Below are 13,795 nucleotides of genomic sequence, written 5' to 3'. Positions count from 1 at the left end.
TGCATTGGTGCTGTTGCTGTTAGTGGAACACCCTTCTGATGATTGAAAATGCATACCAGTGGTAATGAGGGTAAAGTCTCTCAAATTCAAGTACTGGGTGAAACATTTTACATCCCAAACCAGACTCAAAACTTTGTCAATCTGTGTGTAATTCTTCGCTGCAGTGGTAAGGGAATGTGATGCAAAGTCTATGGGGTGTTCACTTACATCACTCATAACATGTGACATGACTGCACCTATACTAGAAGGCAAGGTGTCAAAGGCAAGTTTCGCTGGACAATGTGGATAATGTGTGAGTACAGTATCTGAAGTTACTAATTCCATTGCCTTTTGGAAAACAACCTCACATTACTCTGTCCATTGCTATTTCTTCCTGATCTGTATTAATGAGTTTAAGAGGTGGAACACAGTAGCTAGGTTCGGCAGGTGCCTGTTATAGCAATTGACAAATCCTAACAAGGACTGTAACTGTGATAAGTCCTTTAGCCTTGGAGCATCCACCTCTGCTTGAATTTTCTCAGCACACTTGGTAATTCTTGTGCTTCAGTGGTGTGGCCACAGTAAGTGATGCTGGGTTTAAAGAATTCACACTTGTTGTATTGTGCTCTGAGCCCATAAGCTTTGAATGTTTTTAACACTGTGGTGCACCAGTACTGATGAAGGTCATGGAGGAGATGCCAATCCAAAATGACTGGCTGTGCAAGTGAGGAATAAGGAAAAGCTAAATGCTTTTCTTGGTTTCACCTTCCTGAAAGTTCCTTGCACATTGGCCTCAGAGACTGAAATCATAAGATTATCAGGGGGCTATGGGAGTCTGTGATGGTTCTTCCACGTGTTGACAGTCAAAGTGACAATAGGCATTTTGGAGCTTAGTAAAATAGAGGGCAATAGGTAAGCCTAGTAATTTCTAAGGTAGGGACATGTTCGGCACAACTTTGTGGGCCGAAGGGCCTGTATTGTGCTGTAGGTTTTCTATGTTCTATGTTCTATGTTCATTGAGCTCATCTGGAAGCAAAGCTCTACTGTTGACTATGGCGCTTGATTTTACTTTATAAGAGCTGAAGCTATTCAAGCCCTGCCACAACTGTTGAGCATCCTTCATTTAGTCCAGAACTGTGACTTCACCAATGAGATGGCTTTCTGGAGATCGTACCTAGACCTCTTGTAGCTTTCATGGTCACCAGACTTGAATACCTCTGACCTGGCTCTCAACAGCTTGTGGATCTCACAATTTATCCAGGACTTCTGATTGGGGAAGCTCTGAATGATTTTGTGGGGACACATTCATCTACAATTGTTTTAATAAAGTCTGTGAAAACTGTGGTACATTCATTCAGATCCACAGATGAGTCCTTGAACATGACCCGGTCCACTGACTCAAAGCAATCCTGCAGCAGCTCCTCTGCCACCTGCAACCACCTCCTTGTTGTCTTAAGTTTGCTGTTTAGCCTCTGCCTGTATGTAGGTAGGAGAGGGACAGCCAAGTGATTAGATTTACTGAAATGCAGCCTGGGCATGGAATGGTAGGCATTCCTTATCTTAGTATAACTGTGGTCTAGTGTGTTGGATTATCATATTTTTCATCAATGGCATGAGGATTGGTGCTATTTTTTAAACTGCAACTTAAATTTTTATCTTTTTTCTCTTCTCTATGCAGTCTATTTCTTTGTTCATGCCCCAAATGCTCTTTGTATATGTCTTACTCTGTTGCATTTTCCACAAATTTTGCTTTTAAATCTGCATTCAGCTGGTGTCTGTGAGCCCCTGCCGCAATGGTAACACAGTTTGTTCAGCCAGGCAGGCTTCTCTTTAGATGTTGCAATTCTGTTCATGCTTACTTTCATTCCTGACTACAACGCAATTGCATCTCTAGCTATTGCTTCCATTGATAGAGTGATTTCAACTGCTCTTTTAAATGTGAGCTGTGCTTCAATTAGGAGCCATTTTTGATTTTTTTTTTTTTGCAAGATTCCACAAACTAAACAATCTCTCAGTGCATCATTAAGCCCATCACTGAACTGACAAGGCTCGGACAAGTTCCTCAATTCAGCCATATAAGCTAAAATGGACTGACCTTCCATTTGATTCTGCTTTTGAAACCTAAAGTGTTCTGCAATCAACAATGGTTTCAGTTCTAAATATTCCTGCATTTTATTCATGACATCAGCAAAAATCATTTTGGGTGGTTTAGTTGGAGCATTTAAATTTCTTAGCAAACTGTATGTTTTTCTACATATTGCATTTATTAACACTTGCACTCACTTTTCATTGGCTATTTTATTTGCTTCTAAGTACTGCTCAATTCATTCAGTATACATCATTCAATTTCTATTGCACAATCCAACACATCTATCTTTCCATTTCTGATTTTTTTATGTATATTATCACCCAGTACATTGTTTATGAACCTATGGCCAGACTCGATGCTTATTAATTTAGTCCATTTTCTGTCTTTTTTATTTAACTTTGATATCTCTCTCTCTCCTGTTGAAAAAAAATGTGCAGCACTTCAAAGGTAGGTAATCGTCTCAGGTTCATTTTAAAACTCTTTCATTGCATCTGCTATGCTTTGTAACTCCAGAAACTAATTGAAACAAAAACACAGGAGCCAGGATATTTGTCTATTTCATTTTCTTTCCCTCTTCTTTAGTTAAGCACTGTCATATGACATGGTAGCATAATGCTGTATGCCATTCACATACTTTTGCATATAACCCATAATGACTTATGTAAACAGAGAATGCTTAATCGAATAACATAGTTGCAATATTACTCAAATATTGTTAAATATTGAATATGCCTTCAGATGTCGTCGGTATGTTGTCCAGGTTTCTGATGCATACAGGAGCGTTGGGATTGCCACTGCTTTGTACACTAACATTTTAGTGTCTGTTCAGATGTCACGATCATGAAAAACTCTTGTTCAGAGACGTCCAAAAGCTGTTCCAGTGCATTTAAGACGATGTTGGATCTCGTCATTAAGGTCGACATTGGAGGAGAGGTGACTTCCAAGGTCTGTCTTTGCCCTCTGTAGCATATTCAATCATCATCATCGTCATCATCGCTATCCCTTGAAGTCGAGGATGATGGTCTTCATTCTGTTGATTATACTTATGGGCTCTCAATGGCTTATGAGTCCAATCTTGGCTTTGAAAGTTCTTCCGCATACAGGACAGGTAGTTCCAGATGGCAAATCGGGCTTTGATTGTTGCTGCCTCTCTTTCCATTTTCTTCTCTTTTCTTCTAATTCTGTACATCTGTTGGCTTCAAAAGTTGCTGTTCCTTCTCGGATGATGGCTTGCCAGAGTTTCCTGTCCTTGGCATTGGTTTCCCAATTGTTGATGTCGATGTTACATTTCTTCATGTTGGCCTTTAAGACGTCTTTGAATCTCTTCTGTTGTCCGCCTCTTTTACGTTTGCCTTCTTTAAGCTGGGAGTAGAAGAATTGTTTCGGCAGACGTTCGCCTTTCATCCGAACAACATGACCGCTCCATCTTAGTTGGTTCTTGATGATGTAGGCTTCAATGCGAATATGCTACAGAGGGCAAAGACAAACGACACACAAAACATTTAGGGAACACCTGTCCAATAACAATCCCTGGCGTGATGTCTGGGTGTTAAGGGTATTAATGACTATGCAGGAAAAACAGCATCCAGTGTACCTGTGATGCCTCCCTCCCTGAAGTTTCGAGGCATACAGCACAAAATAAGCCACAAAAACTTTCCCCTTCCAGGCGAGCAGCCAGTGTGTGTAACAGCGGTAATTGTGAGAAGAACTCTGCAGAGAGTCAACCTCCATAAGGCTGCTGGGCCAGACAACATCTCAGGCTGAGTACTCAGGGAGGGTGCACACCAGCTCACTGATGTCCTCATGCATATCTCCAACACTTCACTCATCCTGGCTGCTGACCCCACATGCTTCAAATCAGCTAGCATCATTCATGTCCCAAAGAACTCTACACCTTCAGAACTAAATAGTTACCGCCCAGTGGCACAGAGGCCATTCGTCATGAAGTGCTATGAATGGCTGGTAATGGCAATATCAAAAACTGCATTCCTGTCACACTGGACAGTCACCAACATGCTTATCAACAGAACCACATAAAGACAGATGACATAACATTTGTCATGCACCTAGCCTTGACATGCATAGGAAACAAGTACTCTTATGTCAGAATGATGTTTCTGAATTTCAGTTCAACATTGAACACTATTGTCCACAGACCTTGATGAACAAACTCCTACTCCTCGGTCTAAACACACCACTGCGTAACTGGGTATCGGACTTCCTGACCAACAGAACTCAGATAGTCAGAATGAACAACTGCTCCTCCCTCCCCATCATCCTCAACACAGGTGACACCCCCAGACTGTGTGCTGAGCCCACTAATCTGCACTCTGCTCACACATAACTGCACAGACAAACACCCAAGTAACTACTTTGTCGATTTCACTGATGGCAAGACAGTGCTGGGGCTCATCACCAACAATGATGGGATGGTCTACATAGAGAAAGTGGAAGAGCTCGAGGCCAGATGCCAGGAAAATAACCTCTTTCTTAGTGTAAACAGGACAAAAGAGATGGTTACATACTATACTTCAGGAGAACTCGCACCACTCACCCCCGCCTTTACATTGGCGGCGCAGCAGTGCAACGTGCGAGCGGTTTCAAAGTCCTGAGGGTGCACATCTCGCACAACCTCTCATCGTCCCAGAACACATCCTACACACTCAGGAAAGCTCACCCCTTTCTGAGGAGGCTGAGGAGAGCTGGACTATGCACATCAGTACTCACATCCTTCTACAGATGTGTAGTAGAGAGCATCCTAACATGCTGCATCACTGCATGGTATGGAAACTGCTCTGTGACGGATACAATGGGTAATCAAGACTGCCCAGTTCATCACCAGCACCAGGCAACCCGACATCAAGGACCTATGTACAGAAAGCTGCAGGGGAAAAGCCAGAAGTATCATGAAGGATCCCATTCACCCTGCTCATGGACTGCCCCACTCCCATCAGGGCAGGAGCTATGTAGGAATCCATGCCTACCACCAGAATTGGGGTGTCACAGTAGCAGAGGTTATGGTGGTGCTATTACAGCTCGGGCCATTGGAGTTCGGAGTTCATGTTCAAAGTCCCCTGTAAGAAAGTTTGCATGATCTCACTGTGAGTGTGTGGGTTTCCTTTTGGTACATCTTTTCTCCTCCTACAGTACAAAACCATAGCAGTTAACAGGATAGTTGGTCATTGTAAATTGTCTTGTTACTAGGCTGGGGTTAAGAAGGTGGGTTGCTGGGTGGTGCAGCTCGTTAGGCCGGAAGGGGCTACTCTGCACCCAGATGTACAGTAAATAAATAACAAAATAAATAAATAATGAGTTACTTTCCTCAACCCCTCTTCCCATTAACCCACATCACCACTGTCCCAACCACCACTACTTTATCATTTCAAAGTTTCAACGTCTCCCTGCTCATGAACTATTTGTCCTACTCCCGTCAGAGAGGAGGCTACATAACATCCATGCCAGGACCACCAGACTCAAAAGAAGATATTTTCCCTGAGCAGTGAAGCTGATCAACACTTGCACCTGCTAACCCACCCCTCCACAACCCCCCACCTCCACTAATTTATCATTTCCTGTCAGAGTCACCTTATATACAGTCACTCCTGTGCCTGTAATACTTTATGTACATATAGTCTATCCATGTATATAAGCTATCTTAGGTATTTACACTTACTTTGTTTTTTATTACTGTATTCTTTACCTTATCTTATCCCCAGCTATGGGTAAATAGCCCCACTGCCTTGTGGGCAGCCTCAGGAGAGACAAAGGCTACGGGTGTAAACCCAGACAGTAAGTATGGAGTGGAGCCCCTAAGGCAGCTGGATGTCATTAAACATCCTTCCAGCAGCTCCTGCAGCCAAGCTGGTCCCAAACATATTGTTTCATAAGCTTTCCCTCGGACTACAATGGTGAGGCTGAGAGTGGAATCTTGATGACTAGGCATCTCGGGATCTCCATACCTTCCGCTCAGGCTTGTGATGATAATCATCCCCATTATCCTTCGAGACTGAAGAATGCCAGCCATTTTATCATGATTGTTTTTGTGCTGCATCAGATCTGGAGTAACAATTATTTTGTCTCCTTTACACTTGTGTAATGGCAATGACATTGAGCAATCTTGAATGTAAGCAATCAATAATTGAGGTACTTGTTCTTTAGAGAGTCAGTCCTCACACCACTAATTTTGAGTGCCTGTGGGTTCTGTCCCCAGAAGCTTTTAGACTGTCCTTGTGAATTACTCTATCCAAGCAAAGATTTTCAATATTCAGAGTGCTTTGTCGTGTATGATATGTTCCCATTTTAAATACCCAATTCCAGGCATCCATTTCTCTGCACTCAAAATATTAAACAAAGCAATTGTAACTTTGAAATTGTATTCAGTCAACATATTCATCTTCTTGTGTGTAAAAACTCAATGCTTTGAGTTTAGGAAGATTTTCCAGAGGGATTTTTCCAGTTGAGAGTCTTCTACCGGGTCTCCTCCTGAATTCCTGCTTGTGCTGGAGAAAGATTTTCGGCGTCTACCGATTCTGTTTCTATGTAGCTCATTCAAAATCACAACATCCGAGGACTTACCCGGGATATGTTTATGACCCATTATGTGCCCAGTCTCTGCCTTACTCCAGGGGCGCACGGGGTGAGCATTTTCTTGAAAGGTAACCCACGCAACTAAATCTGATTGGGTCTACAACTATGGGATTACAGTATATCAAAGAACAGGGCAGAGGTCCAGAGAGGTAGGCGTAAAGTATGATTATGTGCCTGTGTGTATGTATAAAGGACCAGTTGCCGGGCAGTGTGGGTAGTCTGGTGTGAAGTGGTGTGTGATTTCTCAGCATTTGGGTGGAGAGAAAGAGTCTGTATATATCCTCACTCAGTGGCCATGCACACTGTTAGTGTAACATCACTACTGAGGATTCTTGGTCAGGTGAAAAATGCTGTTCGGGACACAAAAGGGAGCAACAGTGTTCTTTGGGAAACTCTGTCGAAGTGTGTTTATTTGCAAATGTGTGTGTGTGTGTGTGTGTGCGTGTGTATGTGTGTGTGTGTGTGTGTGCGTGCATGTGTGAGAGAGAGAGTGAAAGACGAAGCATTTCAACCAAGGCCCAAGAGAAGAACTAATGTTGGAATATTTAATATTCTACACCCAAACAGCCCTCAGATCAAATAATGTGTTTTCACTAATTACACCAGCTACTGCAACTTTGAAGAGGCTCTTAAAATGTAGTTGCTTTAGTGCACAAGGACACTAATAGGTGCTTTTTGGAAGTGTTTTTTATTCCATTACTTAATAAACTAACTGTTAACAGTATGCTCTGAAATGTCTACAAATGTGATTTTATACAGGATTGCACACTCATAGGTAGTTAACAAGATTAAAGATGTGATTTTTTTGTGATGCATCATAATGAAGATAAGGAAAACAAGAGAAAACCTGCAGATGCTGGAAATCCGAGCAACACACACAGAATGCGGGAGGAACTCAGCAGGCCAGGCAGCATCCATGGAAAAGAGTACAGTCGACATTTCAGACCGAGACCCGTCATGAGGAGTTGGAGTAAGAAGGTGGGGGCAAGGTGATAGGTGAAACCCGGGGGTGGGGGGGCGGTTAGGTGGGGAGGGTGGAGTAAAGAGAGCTGAGAAGTTGATTAGTGGAAGACGTATGGGGCAGGAGAAGGGTGGGGGGGAATCTGATAGGAGAGGACAGAAGACCATGGAAGAACGGAAAGGGAGAGGAGCACCAAAGTGAGGTGATAGGCAGATCAGGAGGTAAGATGAGAGAAGGAAATAGGAATGGGGAATGATGAGGGGAGGGGGTGCATTACTGGAAGTTTGAAAAATTGATCCTCATGTCATCGAGTAGGAGGCTAGCCAGACGGAATATAAAGTATTGCTCCTACAACCTGAGTGTGGCCTCATTGTGACAGTAGAGGGGACCATGGACTGACATGTCAGAATGGGAATGGGAATGGGAAATGCAATTAAAATGGGTAGCTACTGGGAGATTCCGCTTTTTATTGTTGTCGGTGAAGCAGACTCCCAGACTGCATCGGGTCTCACCAATATACAGGAGGCCACACCGGGAGCATCGGACACAGTATATGACCCCAACAGATTCACAAGTGAAGTGTTGCCTCACCTGGAAGGAATGATTGAGGCCCTGAATGGTGGTGAGAGAGGAGATGTAGGGGCAGGTGTAGCACTTGTTCAGCTTGCTAGGGAAATGCCAGGAGGGAATTCAGTGGGGAGGGATAAATGGACAAAGGAGTCGTGTAGGGAGCAATCCCTGTGGAAAGCAGAAAATGGTGGGTGGGGAGGGCAAGATGTGCTTGGTGGTGTGATCCTGCCAGAGTTGGTGGAAGTTATGGAGAATCATGTGCTGGATGTGGAGGCTAGTGGGGTGATAGGCGAGGACAAGAGGAACCCTATCCCTGGTGGGTGGTGGAAGGATGGGGTGAGGGCAGACATGCGCAAAATGGAAGAGATGCGGTTGAGGGCAGCGTTGATAATGGAGGAGGGGAATTGAATTGAAGTGAATTGACTTTATTTCTTACGTCCTTCACATACATGAGGAGTAAAAATCTTCACGTTATGTCTCTATCTAAATGTGCAGTGTGCAATCATAGTAATTTATAATAATCTATAATATATAGAACAGTCAATGTAATATAGAGTACACTCAAGCCAGCATGAGTTCAGCGGTCTGATGGCCTGCTGGAAGAAACTGTCCTGAAGCCCCTTTCTTTGAAGAAGAAGGAAGTACAAGGTAGTAGGTGACAGGTGAAAACAGGAGGGAGGAGGGGTGAAGTAAAGAACTGGGGAGTTGATCGGTGAAAGAGATAAAGGTCTGAAGAAGGGAAAATCTAATAGGAGAGGACAGAGGCCATGGAAGAAAAGGAAGGTGGGGAGCACCAGAGGGAGATATGGTGTGAAAGGGAAATGAGAATGAGGAATGGTGAAACAGGGGTGGGGGGCATTTACCATAAGTTTGAGAAATTGATGTTTATGCCATCAGGTTGGAGGCTGCTCAGACAGAATATAAGGTGTTGCTCCTCCAACCTAAGTGTGGCCTCATCACAGCAGTAAGGGATCCCATGGTCAGACATGTCAGGATGGGACTGGGACAGACATGTTGGAATGGGAATGGAGACTGATGCCATATCTCCTTACCTGCCCATCACCTTCCTCTGGTCTCCCCCCCCCCTTCCCTTTCTTCCACAGCCTTCTGACCTCTCCTATCAAATTCCCCGTCACCAGACCTTTATCTCTTTCACGAATCGACTTCCCAGCTCTTCATTTCACCTCTCCAGGTTTCCTTGTATTCCTGGTTTCCCATTACCTTGTACTTCTTCCTCCCATCCCCCCCATCTTCTGACTCTGACTTCTCATCTTTTTTCCATTGTTGCTGAAGGGTCTGGGCTCGAAACCTCGACTGTTTACACTATTCCATAGATGCTGCCTGGCCTGCTGGGTTTCTCCAGAATTTTGTGTGAAACTCTCTTGTATTGTTCTCGCATTTCTCTGTGATTTGCCAGCAGAGCTATTCCTCTATCTATAATAATGTTGATTCATTGCATTCCAGGTAAAACCAATCCAGCTTATGGTTTCTCTCTTCTCTGGAAATAGCCCCAATGATCCAAAAATCTAAAAGCCTCCCTCCTGAATCATTTCACTATCACGTAATCATCTAATCTGCCCTCTAATGCTATTCATCTACATAATCATCACTGTCCTCTAGTGATATTCACTAGTACTTACACTGTACTCCTTACAACCTAATCCTTTGAGCAATTATTTGGCCATCTGCCCTGTGTGCTTTTGTGCCTGATTTTGCTCTTAAAACACTACTGAGATTATGAAATGCCTCAAATAATTGCTGTTATTCATAGATATACATTTGGCAACATACCAATGTTTTAAAACAGAAATTCAATGAAAAAAAAACAAATTCAAGTAATGCACTTTTGGATGATCTTTGTATCCATATAACTGAAAATTTTGTGCATGAAAATCCTTTGCAGAGCATTTTACAGAAGAGTTTGAAGATCAAGCAGAATATAGATGTAATGCCTTGGTTAAGATTTCTACTGTTATACTGTGAGGTATTTCATTTTAGCAGTTTTCTGTAAAAGCAGTGTGTCCTGCTGGGAAGAGTATTTTGACTTCGGCTAAAGATAAGGAGCCATGTTGTCCAACTTAGGAATGTTGTGTCAGCCAATCAGAAGTGGGAGGGCATGGAACATTCTAGAGAGCTGGGTGGAAAGAGAGCTCTGAAGGACAGTAGTCGGGTTTGGTGTCATCTCGATGGGAGCAGCAGGTCGGGGCACAAGGGAAGATGCCGCCAAATACCGTTTGAAGGAGTGACCCCATTGTAAGAAGTGCAGGTAGATGGCTTCAAGGAAGCAGGGCCAATACTTCAGTTCATTTGAGAGGGTCCTCCAGGGAAGTTCAAACTGTGGCAGGTGCTTTCATGCAGAACTTGGGTCCAGTGCCTGAGTAAAGTGATACACCCAACTACTCCTGAAACGAGCTACATGGTTTATGTGCATATTTGAACTGGTTTTACTGCAATGGGCCCTTTTCTCTTTCTTTTCTTTTCCTGCTAACTGTTGATAAAGTTGAAGTTTGTTCAATACATTTTCTTTATAATTTTATACTAGTGTAAGATCTGTCATTTCCTGGTTGTGAGTGAACAGTACTTGCTCAAATCACGGTTCCTTTAATTGGAACATCCTGACATTCCTGTTTGATTAAACCCTAAATCATGCCAATCCTGGATGTACTTTACTTATGTAACACGCTTATGTCTCCCTTTCTCTTCACCATTTATACCTCGGACTTCAACTACTGCACAGAGTCTCGAAATCTTCAGAAGTTTTCGGATGACTCTGCCATAGTTGGATGCATCAGCAAGGGAGATGAGGTTGAGTACAGGGCTACGGTAGGAAACTTTGTCACATGGTGTGAGCAGAATTATCTGCAGCTTAATATGAAAAAGACTAAGGAGTTGGTAGTAGAGCTGAGGAGAGCTAAGGTACTGGTGACCCCTGTTTCCATCCAGGGGGTCAGTGTTGACATGGTGGAGGATTACAAATACCTGGGGATATGAATTGACAATAAATGGACTGGTCAAAGAACACTGAGGCTGTACACAAGAAGGGGTCAGAGCCATCTCTATTTCCTGAGGAGACTGAGGTCCTTTAGCATCTGCCGGACGATGCTGAGGATGTTCTACGAGTCTGTGGTGGCCATTGCTATCATGTTTGCTGTTGTGTGCTGGGGCAGCAGGCTGAGGGTAGCAGACACCAACAGAATCAACAAACTCATTCGTAAGGCCAGTGATGTTGTGGGGATGGAACTGGACTCTCTCACTGTGGTGTCTGAAAAGAGGATGCTGCCTAAGTTGCATGCCATCTTGGTCAATGTCTCCCATCCACTACATAATGTACTGGGTGGGCACAGGAGTACATTCAGCCAGAGACTCATCTCACCGAGATGCAGTACTGAGCATCATAGGAAGTCATTCCTGCCTGTGGCCATCAAATTTTACAACTCCTCCCTTGGAGGGTCAGACACCCTGAGCCAATAGGTTGGTCCTGGACTTATTTCATAATTTACTGACATAATTTACATATTACTATTTAACTATTTATGGTTTTATTACTATTTATTATTTATGGTGCAACTGTAACGAAAACTAATTTCCCCTGGGATCAATAAAGTATGACCATTACTATGACTATGACTATGAAAGGTTTCACTGCTAACATAATGGCTCCTCTGTAATGTTCCACTGCTAGGGTAAAGGTTTCTCTGTAGCAGAAATGTTTGGGTTATAACTAGAGATAACGTGGCATGCTGGCCAATGAGCGGGATGTTGTTCTTTCTTGTGTGTCTGGGAGCCGGGAATTCGCAGCCTTTTGCCGGGGAGAGATGAGGAGAGAAGACGCAAATGGAGAGAGTTGGTAGACTGCTGGATGGAGTGGACTTGGAGCGAGGGTCCGAAGGTCAGTAATGATCGGAGGAGGTCAATGGTGGATGAACGGCCTTATCAGTGAGTTCCAATGTTAGTGTATTAGACTGTTTCATGAGAATAGGCTCTTTTTCTTTTTTTGTTTCTTTACTAACCATATAGTCAAATTAAGAATTATAAAGCTCAATCATTTAATCGCATATTGCGTACTGTTTTTTATTTCATGGTACTGAATTTGTAACGGAGACACATCACGCAGCATCCACCCAAACGAGATTTCTTAAGTTTGGCTGGGCTAGGGGGCTATCATCCCCTATATTAAGCCATTAGCCAAAGCGGGAGTTATAATTGCAGGGGTACATTCGGGATTGATTCCGTTGGACGCTGTGTGATTACCCTGAGTGGGGTAGACATTCGTACTCCGTAATTTTTATAGCCAGATAGTGGTGAATCTGTGGTATTTGTTGCCTTAGGCAGCTGTGGAAGCCAAGTCATTGGGAATATTTAAGGCAGAGGTTTAAAGATTCTTGATTAATCAGGGCGTGATGGGATAAGGGGAGAAGGAGATGAGAGGGAAAATGTATCAGCCTTGATGAAATGGGACAAATAGCCTAATTCTGCTCCTATATCTTATGGTCTTATGGTATTGTTAGTATTCCTTAATTTGTTTCAATATTATTCATTGCACCAATTTCATTCCACAAAGTATTTGCCTGTGTTTGCAAATAAAAACATTTAACATTTGTCGATCTTGTGCAAAGCCAAAATCTTTGAACAAGTGGAAATGTGAGCAAGCAGATTTATTTCTATTGAAGTATTTACTAAAGTTTTGATTGATCGGCCTTTCTATCAGGAAACTGCCATACTAAATTTCTTTCAACAACATGCAACCTGCTGGAGGAACTCAGTGGGTGAGGCAGCGTTTATGGAGGGAAATGAACAGTCATTGTTCCACATTGAGACCCTTCATTGGGCCAGAGGAAATCTCAATGAATGCTGCCTGGCCCACTCAGTTCCTCCAGCATGTTTTGTGTCCATCATTGCAGTCGTTTATTTCTACTAAATTTCTTTGTTTAGCTGGCAAATAATCAAACACTGAGGTAAAAGAAACTGCAACGCACAAATGGTTCAACCTGACTGCAATTATTCTGTTGTTTCATGTTCTTAGAAATGTGTACTGTGGTTCTCCATCTTACTACTGTTAACCATTGCTTGAAACATTTACAGATCAAGGTCACGGGATCACCGGCGGAGACGCTCTAGTTCTCCTGCTCACGAGCGACGTAGGTCTAGGTCAAGGTCCAGGTCCAGAGAACGAGAAAGACGCCGCAGGCACAGATCTCGTTCACATAGCCGCAGCAGAGGACATTGTCGCAGCTCAAGAGACAAAAGCAGGGACCGGAGTTCAAAGCATATGTAAGACTCATGAAGTTATTGAAGTTTTAAGTTTCTGGAATATCATTCCTACTCATTATGATATTAATTCTGTGTTAAGACTGCAACAGGTTATAACCCCTTTTATGACTGAATATAACCTGTGCAGTTAGCTACATATTTTATTTGTATTAATTTTTATTGTTGGTATGGATTTTAAGAGGAATCTGTATACAATGACCCTGAACACAGGTTATGTTTGTAAAATGTTGGCAAAATTATTTACCTGATCGTCATAATTGAAGATCTAACCAGTTATTCATGTATGATTTGTTGTATTTAATAGTTGGAGATTCGTAGCTTTTTCCAAGGTTCAGCTG

General features: G+C 43.0%; 2 long non-coding RNA genes across 2 annotated transcripts in view; one reads left to right on the top strand and one right to left on the bottom strand.

The window, feature by feature from the left end:
- LOC140202941 (uncharacterized) overlaps positions 1-13,795 on the bottom strand; it is a 36,780-nt gene that overhangs the window by 5,689 nt on the left and 17,296 nt on the right. The window lies entirely within an intron of this gene.
- LOC140202942 (uncharacterized) overlaps positions 13,209-13,795 on the top strand; it is a 59,585-nt gene continuing 58,998 nt past the window's right edge. The window contains exon 1 of the long non-coding RNA XR_011887240.1: positions 13,209-13,457. This is a non-coding gene — a long non-coding RNA (uncharacterized lncRNA). The remainder of the gene's footprint in view (positions 13,458-13,795) is intronic.

This window comes from Mobula birostris, chromosome 9, assembly GCF_030028105.1.
Source record: "Mobula birostris isolate sMobBir1 chromosome 9, sMobBir1.hap1, whole genome shotgun sequence".
Classification (NCBI taxonomy): Eukaryota; Metazoa; Chordata; class Chondrichthyes; order Myliobatiformes; family Myliobatidae; genus Mobula; species Mobula birostris.
This window is presented reverse-complemented; position numbering and strand designations above follow the sequence as displayed.